The sequence below is a fragment of the Chionomys nivalis genome, chromosome 18 (genome assembly GCF_950005125.1).
Source record: "Chionomys nivalis chromosome 18, mChiNiv1.1, whole genome shotgun sequence".
NCBI lineage: Eukaryota > Metazoa > Chordata > Mammalia > Rodentia > Cricetidae > Chionomys > Chionomys nivalis.
The window spans coordinates 38,739,761-38,755,311 of NC_080103.1; positions in this window are offsets into that span (position 1 = coordinate 38,739,761).

Below are 15,551 nucleotides of genomic sequence, written 5' to 3' on the forward strand. Positions count from 1 at the left end.
CTGCTGTGCGGAGCTGAAGGTTTTCAAACTCCCTTACGCATAACTTAGTGGCATGTTTCATTTTACTGGTGCCCTTTGGTTTTTAATAAATTCTCTGGAGTCAATTTCATAGGATTTTTCATTTGTTTTCTCTTTAAAAGTCATTTCTTCTAGGAGAAATCCTCAAATGCGTGAAAAATTTGTATTCAATTCACCCTCCAAGCTTTGTGAGGAGCAACACTTCAGAGACCACTCGGAAGCTTTAGACCCTGAAAATGGTGTGGTCCGCTTGCTTAACTAGATTGGCTCCATGGAGCAGGTTCCACCTGTGCTCTGCTGTCTGTGCTGATTGCCTTTTAGTTTCTGAGTGCAATTCAAGGTGATCATTTTAATCTCTCAGGCCCTGTATGGCTTGGGACCCAGTTATCTGATAAATTGCTTCTTTCCCTGGGCATGACAATTAATATCAGTCCGAGTGCTGCCTGAAGCAGTTCCTGTCTTAAGCTGAGCAACTGGAGGCAGGAGAATGAGTGTATATACAGAACTGGGAAAGTGTGTGAGAGCCATATCATCAGCTGTTGGCACTTGCTACCCCTTTTCAGGGGAACAGGCCCGCGGGGTTATATATATATGTGTGTGTGTATACAGATAATGAATTTTCTGCTAGCTTGTGCTATTAGCACTCAAATTTTCCTATAGTCAATTTTTACATGATTTCATCTTGACTCAACCCTTCATTTCGGATTTTCCTCTTTAAAGTGATAAACGTTGTGCTTTGAGAATACATATTTAATTTTCAGTGGCTGAGTGACATTTTTTAACCTGAAAGCCCCTCCTGTACTTATATTAGCAGAAATATAGATTATAGTTGGAATGAATGAAAGATAAAGTATTCCCTTAAAAATAACTATGAAGACACATACAAATTCAAAAGAGTTATCAGTCTCAGAACTTCTAGGTACTATTTTAAGACCAGGAAGAAAGCTATAAAAATATCTATATGATGAAAAAAAATTGTTGTCAAAGAATAACTGCATCCCAAGTTTGAAATGGTGTTTGACAATATTAGCACCACTCTCTAGGATACATGCTTTAGTACGTTTACCCTCAAATGAGGCATTGATGGACATTGCTTGACACTATGTGTTAGGAAATGCACGAATTAGTGAACTTGACTCAAATCTCATTTCTTTAACAGAGTAAAAAGTATGCATTTAAAAATATCAGTAGCTTATGCAATTAGAATGAAATAAGATTATTCTGTCTCAGAAGACTAGGATTTTGAAAAGATCCAAGCTCTAAGGGCTGATTATGAGAAAGAGTTCTGGTTGCTTCATTCAAATGGGGCCATCTCAAAGGTTCTGAGGCACCATGCCATTCTTTTTGGAGTTCGGATATTAAACAGCAAGGCAAAAGGAACACCAAAGTATTGACAGAACTATATGAAAACAAGACCCCAGGATCCATCCATGTCAAATTGGCAGAGGGAAGCCTCCTCTACTGTCCATTCCTGTCATGGTGATTAATTCTACTGTTCCTCAAATTCTGAATGAGCCTTAGCCAAACCCAAAGGACAACTGTTGTTTCTGGTTTGGAGGAGTATAAATTGCTGATTATTGTATTGATGCCTAGGAGTGAGTGTGATGCCAAGAAACACAGTGTGTCAGCCAATGAGATTCCTGGTGGGGAGCAGGTCTACTGTGGCTGTATTGTTGCTGATTTTTGTTCTGTTGGATCTGGAGCACTTTGTTTAGCTCCGGATAGCTTTAGTTTTCTCTTCTGAGACTGAGCTGTTAAGAATGTCTGTGTGATGAGTCAGATGTGCTGTGAGATAATTCTCTTGTACACTGTAAAGATTTGTCACTTGTATTAGTATAATAAAATGATGGTTGGTGAGTAGCCAGGCAGGAAGTATAGGTGAGGCAACCAAACTAGGAGAATTCTAGGAAGAGGAAAGGCAGAGAGTCAGTCACCAGAGGAAGCAAGGTGAGAATTCTTACAGAGAAAAGGCACTAAGCCATGTGACTAAACATAAATAAGTATTATGGGATAATTTAAGATGTAAGAACTAACTAATAATAAGCCTGAGCTACTAGGATAATTATAATTTATAATTATATTTTATAATTTTTATTTTTATATTTAATATAAGCCTTTGTGTGTTTGGAATGGAATGGCTGCGGGACCAGGTGGGAGAGAAACTTCCGTCTACACAGGAGGACTTCATTATTAAATCTGTAAGTTTACTAGAGTTATTGAAGCACGTTGAATACTCGTTAAGTCTTGCTTTTCCCCCTAGTTTTCTGCTGCCTCTTCATCTAATCCTTCCTTCCTCCCCTCTGCCTTGTTACACTAATACTTAATTAGACACAAAATAGTATAGTAATTAGTAACATCTTGGATCATAACTCTTTAATAAATTTCATAAAAATATTAAGATATCTATAGGAATCCATTAAAATATGTAAAAAAAAAATCAATTGTTTTCTTTCCCAAAGGTGTTATTCAGCATCAGTGACATTTGGTACTGAGACCAAGAAGTAATTTCCTTAAATTAAAAGAAATTGATATATGGCCTCCAAATGTTACATATTTGTCTTTTTTTTTTTGGTTTTTTGAGACAGGGTTTCCCTGTGGCTTTGGAGCCTGTCCTGGAACTAGCTCTGTAGACCAGGCTTGTCTCGAACTCACAGAGATCCGCCTGCCTTTGCCTCCCGAGTGCTGGGATTAAAGGCGTGCGCCACCATCGCCCAGCCATATTTGTACTCTTAATGAGACAAATTGGAAGCCTGTTTGAAATATTAACAGAGCAATAAATATTTTATATAATATGGCATTGCAGTTTAGTTCTTAGTCTCTAAAAATTAAAAAGTTGATCAGAGAAGGGTATGATGAGGATGGATCAGAGCAATAGATATGACTTAGGATAAGTACTGTTGAGGGTAAATGATATTTGACAATTCACATTTTTTTTTTTTTTTTTTTTTTTTTTTTTTGGTTTTTTGAGACAGGGTTTCTCTGTAGCTTTGGAGCCTTTCCTGGAACTCCCTTTGTAGACCAGGCTGGCCTCGAACTTACAGAGATCCGCCTGCCTCTGCCTCCCGAGTGCTGGGATTAAAGGCGTGCGCCACCACCGCCCGGCGGTAAATGATATTTGAGAAGCAGGAAATAGCACTGAGCTCCTGGGCAGGGAGGAGTCCAGATTGAAAGACAACAAAAAGGACTTCTTACATGGCCATGGTATATGGGTTGAGAAGTAGAAGAGACGGCCAGGTCCAGGCAGCTTTTGACTATCAATAGTTTCAATATTATGTTTAAACCACAAGCTAAAAGTCAATTATAAGTTAGTTCATTTTGAATTTTAAGAAGTATTTTGATAGACTGGGGACATGGCTTAGTGGTTAAGAGCAGTTAACGCTCTGCACATCTTCAGAAACTGACTTGACTGGGGCAGCAATGAAATGAAGAAGGGACAGACCCACAGACCCATGTATAGAAAAAGTGGATTGTTTGGATATGTTTAATGTTATGGAGCTATAGCTGAAACTCAAAGCATATTTATTTTATTCATTTGAATAAAATAAAGTTTATTTTATAAAGCTGTTAATGGATTTATGGTATTCAGCTGAATAAGGAGTACGGTTTAGCTAATCTAGGTGGGAGGTCTCCATGGGGGAGAATCTCAGACTATAGTCATCCCAGAGAAGGAAGCTGTGCCCGACAGCTTTTATAAACACTGGTTCTGGAACCAGAGGAAAGTTTCGCTATCCCTCTGAGCTTCAATGCAGGGAAGGTTTTGCTCTTACATGGGTAAGCGGCATTGGGGTTCTTGACACGGCAGTGATTATGTTAGTGACAGACATTCTCTAAAGAAACCATCCACATCTTACACATTCATTCAGGGATTCCTCCACTCACCATCCAGAGGACCTGGGTTTGATTCTCAGACTTGACCGGGTAGTACATAAGCTTCTACAGCTTCATTCCGAGGGGAACTGATACTCTCTTCTGGCCTCCATGAGCATTGTGCATATGGTGCCTAGACAAACACACAGGCAAAACATCTATACGCAAAAAAATTCAAAAGGATTTCCATCTTTATATCAACAAGCAAAATATACACAAACACTAAGATAATGATGCCATGGAAACTTCCTCATATTTTGTAGAGCACTATGAGAGGGCAGATAATCTGACCATGTATGTAGCAAGACATTAATTTTCTATTTGAATTCTCTCTTTGATAACAACTTGAACTCCTCTTGACTTCATAATAACCCCACGTAACAGAAATATTTAGTGCTTAATGATGCTATTTTCATAGTGTGGACTATGAGGATAAGGGGGAAGGAAGAGTTTTTTTTGTTTGTTTAGACTATGTTGGAAACTAATGAATAATCACTGTGTAGTTAATTGGGGTTTACTAGAGAAGGAGATCAAACAGAATAAATATATATTACAAAGCAGTTTCGCTAGACTTACTTACATAGTCTAGTCTGGGTAGTCCAGGTGTGGCTGTCGGGATACTGGATACAGGATACCCACTATTTGTTAAGTCCACGCAGTCAGACACCTTAGCAGTCTTAATCTGGTGCAGAAGTTATAAAAAATTCCTGCAGAGTTGCTGTTCTTCAGTCCTCACTGAAAAGTCCAGGCTACTGACTCCCGAGGCATGGCAGCAACATTGGTGGCAGCAGAGTAGATGCGCTGATAAACAAGAAATAAGGGAGTGTTGGTGAACACAGCTCTACTTTTCTCTCAGGTCCCTTTCTTCATCTTGCGGTCAGCACCAGAAATGCTTCCCACTCTTGGAGAGCCTCTTTCTTTTCTAGGAAATGTATTCATTGACCCATCTAGAGACATTCTTTTTAGGTGTGTCCAGAGTCTATCAAGTACAACTCACAAAGGTTAGAATGTCCAGGCTTAGGATATACAGAAAATAAACTGTAGTATATAAAAGCAAAAACAAAAAAGCAGGCTTGGGTGTAACAGTACTTTATTAAGGCCCAGTGAAAGGACTTATAGCCAACCATATAATAACGCAAAATCAATTCAGTCCAATTTCAAAAGCCTCCATAGTATTTCACAGTGGTTAAAAAACTCAAATATCAAGGTCTTTTTTTGAGACTCAAGGCAATCTCTTAACCATAACCTCTTGCAATATTAGAAAGCATATTACATATTTCCAACATGCAATGGTACAGAAAATATATTAACATTCCAAAAGGAAGGAAAGGAAGCATAGTGAGTGAACATTAAATCAATGCTAGACTATATCTCAAGTCAAAGTACAAATTCTGCATCTCTACATCTGATGACAAAACACTCCAGATCTCTCATCCCTTCAAGTTTTGATTAGAAAATACTTCTCTCTCTTGGACTGGTCCAATGCCTGGTCTGAAACTTTCCTTGGTAGGTATTCCTTGGTTCTGGCCTCTCCAATATCCTGGAGTCTTCAATACAATTCAGGCTTCATCTTCACAGCTTCATGCAATGATCTCTTTGGTAGTCTTTTGAGAGACTTCTCTGCCACATGCCTGGCCTCAGTGGCTTTCGTACCAAGAAAGAAGATTCCACAACTCTTTTCCTGTATCGTTATTTTTAAATTCAGAACAATATGGTTGAAGTTGATAAGTTCTTGTGCTTGCTGGGGCTGGAAACTGACCTCCTCCTTAGGTTATGTTTACATAATATTTCTATTGTTGTTTAGGCTGAGGAAGTCCCTCCAGACTTTTCCTTTCATAGGTTACATGATTAGCTGTGCAGGATCTTGCCCTGACGTTACCATCTCTTTATTTTATTTAGCATCAGACTTTTCTTTAAACTTCCCAACTCCTTGAGTCCAAGACTTGACTCCAACATTACATTTCATGGTGCTCCATTCCTCCTGAAACTGTTTTGTATTTCTTCTGCCCTGCTTTCTCTTTTTCCTTGGAGTTTTGCATAACAGTGATCACTAATAAAAGTGATCGCCTGATACAGCCAATATGAGACTATCTTGAAATTCACTCTGCCAAAGACTTCAGACTCAAATATTTTAGTTTAGTGTCCATCAAGGTTTTAGGACAATAACAGAAAGCAGGTACACTCCCCCAATAAATATCATAAGAATGGTCTGTAGGCCACTTACTAACATCCCTACCAGATCTGTGCAACCTCTTGTGCTGGGCTTGTCTGAATCATTCTCATCAGTTCTATATTTCTACTAGGAGAACACATTAAGCCCCACTTGAAGCCCTCAACTGCTTTTCTAGTTCAAATTCCCAAAGTCTTCCATATTTCTCCAACAAACATGGTCAGGCCTATTCCAGCAAGACCCCACTCTTAGTAATAAGTTCTATCTAGCTCTGTTGCTGTGAAAAGACACCATAATCAAGGGACCTCTTAGAAAAGAAAGCATTTAATTAAAGGTTTATATACAGTTTTAGAGGGAAATAGGTAGGCATGGAGCTGAGAGCTTTATATTCTACCCACAGGCATGGGGGGGATGGATTCTGGTAAGGGCTTTTGAAACTTCAAAACCCACCCCCAATCCCGATCCTTATTAAACAGTTCCACCAAATGGTTAACACACACTCAAATATATGAGTCTATGGGGGGTTCATTCTCATTTAAGCCCCTCCAGTATTTATGATGGAAACGTAATAAAAGAGGGACTACTCCTGGAGAAGAAACAGGGAGCAAACAGAAAACTTCAGAATGATCAGGATGCGTTCCACTCTCAGAATGCCTCTCTCTGTTTGAGGGCCAAAGACAGACTGGATGGATTTATAGGAAGGAGAATATGGAGATCAGAACCAGCCAAAGGGCTTGGGAAGCAATACTAGGGAAAACTGACAACAATGACAGCACAAAGATGACACTGTCCTAAACGGAGAATTCTAGTACTGCAAAGCAGAGAGATTGTTGGGTCCAGATCACAGAATCCCCCCAAAACCACCAAGGAGACCATGTCCCAGATGTAAAAGCAAAGAGTCTTTATTCAAGTTTATATTTGGACTTACTGTGTGTTCAATGCATTGGGTGGATCAGAAAGCCTTGAGCTCACTTGGGGTAGGTTTTTTTTTTTTTTTTTTTTTTTTTTTTTTTTCATAGCAGAAGTTGGGCTGATGGATTTCTAAGGATCAGGACCCCTGATTGGCTGACATTTGTCTAGGGTGTCTGTGTGAAAGGAGATAGGTGTATGCTGAATTTAGAGACATCAGGTGATTCTATCTATAATGGTTGGAATGTTAGAAATTTCCTTTGGAATGGTAGGTACTTTCCCCTTGGATGGTCCATTCCTGGGTGGTGCCTGGGTGGTCTCAGTTTATGGTCTTCCCTGGAACCAGGTATTCTCTTAGGGTAATCTGAAGCTCAGGCCTCGACTGAGCTTGTCATGGCTGGGCCCTACAAGATGTGGTCAGGATACTTGGATGGTAGCAAGATAATGAGGAGGGTGTGAGCCAGGTGATGGCTCAGGTAAAGCAAAGGTCTAGAATACAAAGGTGAAAGTGATAGAGAAACTCCTGAGTTAGATTGGGAAGTCAGAATCATATAACTAGCCTGTTTTTAATCTTGTTATTTCTATTTTTTGTTTTAGATCTTAAAATCCTAATTACCAAGGCACATCAAGTAAACATGCTTTTTTTTTCTAAGCTTAAAGAAGCCTTTCCATATTTCCATGCAGTTCAGAGATGTATTACTTTCCATTTCTATTAAACAACACTGTGACCAATATAGTGTTGGCCATATGAAAGGAGAAGTTACTTTGGCTTATGGTTCTAGAGGCAGGGTGTTGTAATAAGAGCGGCGGGGCTGCGTCCCCGGCATCCGGCCGCTCGCATGGCTTAGTTTATGTCCCGAAATAATTACATGGAAACTGTATTTTTTTAATTATTGTCTGGCCCATTAGTTTTAGTCTCTTATTGGTTAGTTTTTATATATTGATCTAACCCATTTTTAATATTTTGTGTAGTATTATGAGCTGGCTTACCAGGAAAGATCTTAACCTGTGTCTGTCTGGAGTGGGAGAAAACAGAAAAAGGGGAAATGATGGAGGTGGGTCATCTTTCTATCTGTTGTTTCATTGGTTAAGTAATAAAAAAACTGCCTTGGCCCCTTTAATAGGACAAAAAATTAGGTAGGCGGAGTAGACAGAACAAAATGCTGGGAAAAAGAAGCTGAATAGGGAGTCGCCATGATTCTCCCACTCCAGACAGACACAGGTTATGATCTTTCCTGGTAAGCCAGCTTGTGGTACTACTCAAAATATTAAAAATGGGTTAGATCAATATGTAAAAGCTAGCCAATAAGAGGCTGGACCTAATGGACCAAACAGTGATTAAAAAAATACAGTTTCTATATAATTATTTCAGGGCATAAGCTAAGCCATGCGGGCGGCTGGGTGCCGGGGAGGCAGCCCTGCCGCTCTTATTACAACAGCAGGGAGACAGGACCAGGTCAATGAGAGCTCACATTTTGAAGCTCCACTGTGAAGCAGAGAGAGCAGTTAGAAATTGTGTGAGTCTTTAAACTCTGGAAGTCTATCTCTAGTGGCTGACTTTCTCCCTTTTTTGGGAAAAAGCATGCCGTTGGAGGTAGACTTTTTCCCATACCTTCTAAACTTCATTCAACAGCAGTACCAACTGGGAGCTAGCTGTTCAAATATAAAACCCTATGGGGGACATTGTCGTCAATCTCCAGAGGGGATGTACAGGCAAAGAACAATTGTCAAGTGTCAAAACAAATACAACTGATGTTTTCTGTTAAATATTATGAACTGATACATACATGCAGACACATATGTGGTGTCCTAGGCACTATATATGTATTTTATAGACTTATATGTGTGTGAATAATTATAACTGACACTTTTTAAAAACATTATGAACTGACACATGCACATACATATATATGATGTCTGAAGTATTATATGTGTTATAAATGTGTGTGAATAAATATTTAACATTTTTATTAAATATTATGAACAGATAGATAAACACATGATGATGCCCTAATTATCATATATGTATTTATATGACTGTGTGTATGTATGTATATATGTATGTAAACTATACTCATTTAGTTCCCACAACAATGCTTGGATATAAGTACCATATTTATTTTTACACATTTGGAATCAGAGGTATAAAGAACTTAAGTAAGTTGCCCTGGATTACACTGCAATTAAGTGGCTAAAATGGAGTTCAAACCCATGTTGTCCAAATGTTTTTATTATCCTTTTCTTGGAATAACTGTTAACTCTGAACTACTATAAAATTAAATGAACATTACCTTATATGCATGAAGAAATAACAAGCCTTATGAAATATTTCATTTAGACAGGATTTATAATAAATTAAAAGCTTTTTATTCTGTTTTTAATTTTATATTTCTTATTCTTTATTTGTGCTATTAGACAACCATTAAACGATGTAAGATTTTCTACAATTTCAACAATATACAATCCAGAAAACCTAAATGATAATTAAATTTAATTATCAACCAAATGCTGTTCTATGTTTTCTGTAAAAGACACAGAGGTTTAAGTTTTACAATTCATAGTATAGACAAGGTTCACTTAGGTTATCACATCACATTCCATTGAGAAGAACAAATAAGATCCTATCAGAGACTTGAATAAAAATATTGACTGATACTCATTTCCAGATTGGTTTTGAGAAAGTTCTACTCTTTCTGACTTTTTTTGTGAAAATTAACAGAAAGACTACATTCTGTTCCCTCTGTATCAGAAGTTACCATTATTTGGAGAAGAGACAGATGTCTGAGCCGCTCATTGCAAACCGTTGTTCTGGCAGTCACCTAACCAAGGAAGGCTGTCTTGTGTAAGAACAACTGCTGGGCTCTGTTTGTAATCATGGTGATCTCTCACTAGAATTGCCTGTGTAGAGAGAACAAGTTCCTCCCAGATCTGGCTATGACTGGGAAAGACAGACTGTTTCTGAAAAATTCAGTTCTCGTAGAAGCTCGAAAGAGTCTGAGCTCTCAGTTCTTACTGAAAACTTCAGGGCAGTGACTTGCTTTACCTTGACTTTCTCTTTTGGAAAAGCATAGATTTCAACATTTTTATAATGGTGATTTCTTCAACATGAAATATTTTTGAAATATTATTTCGTGAGCTAAGTATAAATGAATCGGATCATACAAATTAGATTTTCTTTAAAATGAATCAGGATTTAAACAACTGGGTGTGTAATTGACCCCAAATCCTTTGGGATTTTATTGACTCCAAAACATTGAAAAGTCAAATTGAACTTTACAGGCTACTGGAATGCAGCTATTGTTCCAGTGAGGGCAACTGATTTTCCAAGAACATAATTCTAGTTCTTTCTAGTCTTAAAAACATTTTACAGTCAGTTAATAATAGATTATTATATAAGACAACAAAGCAAGTATTTTTTTCTTGAATTTTTTTAAAATAAAATACCGTGTTAGCTTTATCTGCTGATCAACATAACTGACTTCCATGTTCATTTATTGCTAAGTTCTGCGTCTCAATTAAAATTAGCTTGCTTTTGCAGAATTGTTTAGAGTCAAGGGTGATGAGGTCCACGGGGAAGTGTGCAGGTGGAGAACCAGGAGTTTATACCCTTGAGGAGCCCTGCTGTTTTAATCATGGAGATCTGACCCATAATGACTGATGAAAACATTCTGCCCATCACTGGTGACTGACAGGTAGTAGGGATGTTTAAGCTCATTGGGTATCTTGCTCCTTTATGTTTCCAAACATGTGCTAGCATGAATGTAGCTATGCGGTTATGAATTTAGGTGGCAGGTATATGATTATGAATTTAGGTGGTTAATAAAAATCTAATTTCCATTATTCGTGACAACTGAGATGTAAGGTATGATTTTTCCATTCATTGGATTATCTTACAAAGGCCTTTCACCATGTGTATTAAGTCTTATGCTTATCTTCTTTTACTCAGGATAGTGACACCATATATATGTACAAACCACAAGCATACACACAAGCATGTGCGCACACACACCTAGAAATACATTGCTTGCTTTCAAACATTTCTCCAGTGTTCATTAGTCTTAGATTGGAAATAAAGCAGTGAGCTTTCTCACACATCACATGTCTACATACATGCAGAATGAATGTCTGTATGAATACTTAAACCTATGCCTTAGAACATATGAGATCAGACTAAAGTAAGATACGTAATTTTAAACTCTATCTGGCATTCAGACTGTTATCCTAATATGATTTGTAGGGTGTTTGTGTGTGCAGTTGATGATAGAAGAGACATAGATCTGGCAAGCTGAGAGTATTCAGAATTACCCTTCCCACATTCTCCTATGCAATGTAATCTGTGCTTGTATTTTTTTGATTTGTTAAGGCAGTGAATCCATTTTATTTTCTTGTTGAGTTTTAAAAATTCTTTAGGTCTTGATAATTAGTAAAATAATTTATTTCAACTCAAATAAAACTATTTTACCTCAGATGTGACAGAAATAACACTTTAACATAGACTAAATTAACATACGTTTTATTTTGCTCATTATAAAACAATAAGCTTCACAATGGTTAATTTATTATTGCAATCAGTCTACCTGTGAAAGAAAATATTGGAATGTAGTTTTTAAATTATGTCAACAATTTTAGTCATTTGTGAAGAAACTTAAATGACTTTACTTAGCACTAAATGGGTAAAAAGTTGTTTCAAACCAAATCAGCATGATTACCATGAACGATAATGCTGCTTGGCTTTAGTTTATTTTAGGATATATACATGCACAGCCAAACACGTATATAAAATCACAGGTAGGTTTTCTTGCTTTCTACGTTAGTAACTTACAGTCTTTCCCTATATTCAATACAGCTGGCTACTTCATGACCGAGGTTATCATAAGAACATGCCCTAGATGTACTAATGGCTAGAATGACCTGATAGTAATGTTTTCCTTTTTATATTCTTACCAACACTTCTGTTTCATCTGTTATGGACACAGCCTATTGATTGAGCCAAAAAACAGGAGCTAACCCTTCACAGTCTGAACACTGGTTGAGTGGTGTTACCATCGAGAAACATTGTACCGTTCCAGATCCTACCGCATATCGCGAGATACACCACAGCTCTTAGTACAACACCGTCAAGCATACGACTCCTGATACTTTTATTGTATTCTTGACTTCCTAAGCTCTCTCCAGTGCAACTCATAATCTCTTATCATAACTTCCCTGCTCAATTTCATATGGCTTCACCATTTAACTTTATGGGATGTCTTTACAATTGCTTACACATTTCACACAATCAGTTATTTGTTAGAAAGGTAAATACAGTTTCTTATATTTTCAGTGAAGAACAATTTTAATATAGTTTCTTGTATTTTCAGTGAAGAACAATTTGGTTGTGTTTAAACTGAGCCTTGGCTTAAATAAGCTCTCCTGTACTCCTGTCAATTTCTGAGTGGTGCTAAAAACCAAAGAACTGGGCTAAAGGAATGGACCTTGTACACAGTAGTGTATTTTTATTTTTCATTGAAATAGATTACATCACACCCCCTTTATTCCCTTCAACATCCCTGTGAGTGGAGAAGGTACAGAATCAATCCCACAAGGCTGTGAACTTGCCAGGGGCCATGATAAGACCAAGTCATCCTTTCTCCCAAGCAATCTGCGTTTCTTTTACTTCTTGTACCAGGCCTTTCCACGTCACAGGAGACTACTAGCAACGCCAATAACCCAATGTCATTGACCAATATCTATGTTAAGAGCCATATCTGGTCATAAAAATCTTTTTATTCCTTGGAGATAGATCAGAGCCAGAGATCCAATTTATTGGCTTAGGTGGTACAAGCACCTCGTCAGCTGCTTGGTCTCTATGAGATTCAGCCGCTTAATTTTGTGCTTTATTTATTTTGCGAGGACCTCATAACAGCAACCTGTGCCCTCTTGGCCACGCAGCTCAATTATCGTCAGGACCACCTCTCAGGCCCTGAGCAGAGTTTCCTCTTAACTCACAGCTTGTGTGGAATGTGGAGGCTAGGCCACAGTCCCTCTGCGGTGGTCGTCACCAGGATCAGATTTTGTGTCCCTTCTCTCTGGTTTGGTTTGAGCTGCCTGTGGGGTGGCCTGACTCTCAGTTGGCATCACAGTGTTTTAACAAGGAGCAAACATTGTTTTGGAGTGCCACAGCTTAGGAGGGGCAGGGCACTGGCAGAAGATGTTGTTTTTGGCAGGAAGAGTGGTATGATCCACCAGAACAGCTGGTAAGAGAGCACTTACTGTGGAAAAAAAATGTGTCTACTAACTAGAAGCCTCCCCCCCTGCTTGCTGAAGTTTCACTGAAACATTGTGCACATTTCTGAAGCTGGAATTGTTACCTCTTAGAATCTTACAAGTGAGGAAACACAGCTGTAACTTTGCAAACTAAATGCTTGTGCATAGAATGTTTTAGAGAAATTCAGAGGGGAGGTTTTCATTTTGTTTGTTTTTCCCCATCTAGAGGAATTAAGCTTGAGATAGTATCGAAATTTCAGCTTGAATAATGAGTCAAATTTTAGACAGAGGATGGATAATCTCATTGGAAAGCAGAGCCTTAAGGAGGGCGAGAATAAAGTAGAAAGAGTCCACTTCTCAACTGAAACTGGAATCTAAAGGGGGGCAGTAGGAGGGCAGGTGACAGGGTGCTCCGTGAGAAAAGAGGTTGTTCTTTAGATCAAGAGAAGTTCTGTTTCTCTAAAGAAAAAAATTACATAAATGAAAAGAAAACAGAATTAGTAAACTCAATCCTGTGCAAAAATGCACTCTTACTTATTCCCCAGCAGTGCTACATGTTCAGCTTATTATTGAACACATCCACACTCTGCACATAAATGTCTGAGCACACAATGTAGTACACATTATTTCAAATCAACACCCAAACTGAAATTAAGATAATATAAGAAGTACTAATGAAATTTTAATTTTGCTTGTATTTGATATGGTGAGGCAGACAGCTTATGAGGAACACAAAAATGTGTTTCTGAATGCTTTCTGCTACTGAATATAGGGATTTAATTCCCCTGCTTGTATACACATATATGTGGGTATATTTGCATATGTATACATACATACGTGGAAAGAAATTAGAGTGCAGGATGTTGTTAGGATAGGATATCTTCACAAATATTATCACCAAATACTATGGTCTCTGATGGGAGCTATACTGTTCTATGACCCACTTCTTGTTCTGATAAGTACAAGACTGGAGTTCTGCTTTGCTAGGAACCATAAGCGAATTTGTAACATTGATTTAGCAATCTGAGTATTTCATACATAAATTAACATTTCTTTCAGTTTAAGGGGAGGCTGTAAAGTAACCCTTTCTTGAACTGGCGAGGAGATGGTAACCTACACAGAGAAATTGAGAATTACCAAAAGTCTTTAGGCAGATACAAAGATGTACACCAAGGCTAGCTCAGAATTTGACTGATGAGGAGACACGTGATCTCTCAATGACATAACTTCAGTATCCGAGTATATACTGGGTGATTTGGAAGTTCTTAAAAACCTCTTTCTTAAATGCTTAAAATGTTTTCAGAAGTTTAATCATTTCTCTGAAATCTGAATTCTCCCCAGAGAATATGATAATGTCCTTTTCAGTTCTAATCCATCGACATTGATGGTAATTTGGTTGATATATAAGGTTCATGTTATATAAAACTCAGAACTATCCAACCTCATCAGTTTGAAAATGCTATTTACCCCCATTTGGTTATTTCACATGATTTAAATGAGATACTACTGTCACACTGTACGCCACCCTCAAAAGTCAAGGGTGGAATGGCTGTTCCCAGAGGCTGAGGAGGGTGTCATGGAGCTGGTTAGTCAATGGTTACAAGTTATACTCAGATAGATCAAAAAAGTACATGTTACCTTTCACAATAAGGGACTATAATTAACAGCAATGCATTATATATTTAAAAATAGACAGAAAAAATATTTTGAGTATTCTTATAAGCAAGAGTCATTGGGGGTTGGGCTTTGGGGTTTCAAAAGGCTGGTGAAAATTCGTTAGTCATCTCTAATTTATGTTTGTGTTTCTAGATGTGAGTTATCATTTTATTTCAGCTGCCTGCCACCTCTGCTCCACCATCATGGTCTCCCTTCTAGAACCATGAACTCACAAATAAACTCTTTATTCTATAATGAGAGGGCCCACACCTACCATTTTATCTTGACTAAAGGTCACAGAGCTGGAACTTACTTCTGTTCCTTCAAGGTTATTGTATGTGTCTACTTCAAACAAAGGTCCCACCTTGATTTAGATCAGATAGTTCTGCTCTCTCAAGGTTATTGTCAACAGGTGTAGCTAATATACAGACCTGGTATTTCAGGTATTAAGAAATAGATCTGTTTCTACTTCAAACAAAAATCTAAGGATCCAACTAAGTTCCTACTCCCTTAGGGAGATAACTATGGATTCCACCTAGGGAGTGGTTTCCCTACAGAATGTTTTGGTCTAGGGTGTGAGCACTACTTGTCTTGTTCTGGGAAAAAATGTTAATTAAGAACGTAGGTCTGTTCATTTTCTTGTATCATGTTAATGCATTTTTTTTATCTTACTCTTATCTTTTAG